This window comes from Rhagoletis pomonella, unplaced genomic scaffold (assembly GCF_013731165.1).
Source record: "Rhagoletis pomonella isolate Grant_MI unplaced genomic scaffold, Rhpom_1.0 Rhpom_scaffold_00001, whole genome shotgun sequence".
Lineage (NCBI taxonomy): Eukaryota > Metazoa > Arthropoda > Insecta > Diptera > Tephritidae > Rhagoletis > Rhagoletis pomonella.
This window is the reverse complement of record NW_023458555.1, coordinates 60,005,303-60,008,195: the sequence shown is the minus strand read 5'-3', so window position 1 is coordinate 60,008,195 and position 2,893 is coordinate 60,005,303.

Below are 2,893 nucleotides of genomic sequence, written 5' to 3'. Positions count from 1 at the left end.
GCCATATTGGCTGCCATATTGTTCACACTGTCATCGCCATATTGAACTCCCTGTCAACCCTAAGATATCTCACTTGTATTCTTCCACAATGAAAAAATCTGACAAAAATAACGTTAACATTTGCTGCATCAAATTTTTTTCCATTTTTGTTGGCCTGTTTAATAAGTATTGCTAAGAGCCAATATCCGCATGTTTTCGGCGCCTCCAAACACCTTTTGAACTGTAAAACAATGACTCGATTCGATTGAAGATTTTTTGGAATTGATCGGTTCTGGTCCACCTATCAGAAAAAATATCATATATGTTAACCCAGCCAATAAGCTACCTACGTGCTAAATTGCAAGCAAATCGGACCATTAATAAGACTGTTTCCAATAGCACTTAAAAAATTAATCCTATATGATAATCTAGGCAAAAGGCTACCAACGAGCCAACTGCATTTTTTTAAGCATAGCTCGACCCCTGCGCCAACTGTCGGAAAAATTAAAACTTTGTGCACTCCTTCTTCTAAACACGTTTCCAAAAAAGCAGCACCCATTCGAATCGCTTAAGAAACATAGGATAAAATTTTTCTTAATTGCTTCAAGCTCCCAATGAACTTCACAATTATCCGAAATTATCCAAGCTTTCGTCGAAAAAATTTCAAATTTTTTGCGTTCTTCCGTATTTTTCCGAGTTTTCCATTTAGAATTTTCTATTTTTCCATTCGAATGCCATTCCGAAGGAATTGCACACAAAATTCCATACAAAAAAATAATTTTCGATTTGTGCAATTTTCCGACTTTCCCGGAGGGTTTTCCCAAAATTTTCTTTCATAAAAACCTCCTGGTAATTACGAACAACTAAAAAAATTTAAGTCAAATCGGCCCAACCATGATAAAAACATAACAAGGTAAAACCATTGAGAGGCAGTCTGACGTTTGCCAACAATATAATCCCAGCCAGCAAGAAAACGTAGATTTTACGAACATTATGTTTTACGAGGGATTCTCGTATCGCCAAAAAGTTAGAGAAAAGCTCGTAAACGATAAAACAAAAAAATATAATAGAAAGAGGCTTGTAGTAATTTGTCAGCACAAGAAAAAATTTTAGTTTTGTGGACAAATTTTCTTCAATCACAATATTTTATAAGTAAGTAGTTTGTTAAATATTCAATTTAAGAAAATTGTTAAGTATGTGATTTATTGGCAGACTGGTGCAAACGCAAAGGACGACCTACCACTTTCTTTTATAATTAAACTTCTTGTAAGTAGCTACTACATATGTAATTCAAAAATACAAATTAATTTAACGAGTTTCTTCGAGCAATTCTTTCACAGGCTGCGCGGAGCAACACTAAAGGATTTTAACGTTTAATTCCCCTATAGCGCTGTTGGTTTGGCAACGACTGAGGCAATAAGAAGTACGGATAATAATATTATTTATTACCACTTTTTACTTAATTAAATTTTCCGATTTCCAATGGAGTTTAATCTTTCACTTTATTTTCTTAGGTGCTTTCCGTCAAAAATTTAACTCCGACGAAGAAGTTTTTATTTCTGTTTCAAAGAAGCACTTCCAATATGCACACGACCGGCAACAAAATTGGCAGCTTATCGGCAAAAAGATAAAAAATAAATTCAGCTACCTTATAATATATATTAAACCCCTCTTATTTAATTGTTAATTTGTTAATAGATAGTTTGTTAATATTTATTTATCTGGAAATATCTTCACATATACAGTGCTGGGAAAAAATATTGGCACAGAGAATTTTTCGCCATGAATGCAAAGTTTTTATTCTGATTTCTTCTCTAATTGAGTTTTATAAAAATATAGTTAGTATGAAGTTCTACTTTCAAATCAGATTTTTTAGAAAAATTCTAAGTATGCAGTTTTATAGCCCATTTAATTTTAGTATAATAAAGTGCTCGCTTGAATAGCTAGAAAACCTCTTTGTTTTTTGGCAATTTTTTATACGCAGTTTCTTCTATACAAAAAAAAAATGTCGCACATAATTTGCATGGAAGAACATACATACATGTGCGAAAAGAAATTCAAGTAAAAAACTTTGCATACATTGCGAAAAATTCTCTGTGCCAATACTTTGATCCGGCACTATAAATATTTATTAATTATAATTCCATTCAATAAAAGAACTACAATAATTTGAATTAATTAAAAACAGTAGATAAAGCAGTGTAAAAAAACGCCTTTTTAACGTAAATTAATCGTTTACGAGACTCGTTAACAATTAAAAAACGGACGTAAAAATATTCGCATACGAATGCTTTTTCGATCCGTTTACGACTGTTCGTAGGCGATGAACAATTTAAAGCGAAAAAGTGCTCGAAAAAGAGTCGTAAATGGCTATCATAAACGATTTTTAAACCGGTTTTTCTTCGAGAAAATATCCAAATACGAGTTTCGATTGTCGCCTATGCCGACGACTGCTCGATCATGGCGACTGGGAATGGAATTGATGACCTGTGTTTGAAAGTAAACGGCTATCTCTCCGAACTTTCTCGCTTCTTCACTGCAAAGTGTCTAGCCCTCTCCCCTACGAAATCCTCCGCGACCCTGTTCACAACCTGGACGAAGGAGGTCAGGCTACCGCTGGGGATTCACGTCGATGACACACCAATTCCGACGGTGAATAACCCCAAAATACTCGGAGTAACATTCGACAGCCTGCTCTCCTTCTCTGCGCACTCAACCGCTATTGTCAATAAAGTACAGAGCCGCAACAAGGTCCTCAAGTCGCTAGCCGGCAGTACTTGGGGCAAAGACAAAGAAACGTTGCTGGCAACATACAAGGCAATAGGCCGGCCGGTTTTGAACTACGCAGCGCCAGTGTGGTCGCCAGTGACTAGTAGGACGCAGTGGACGAAGCTACAGACGGTACAAAATACGG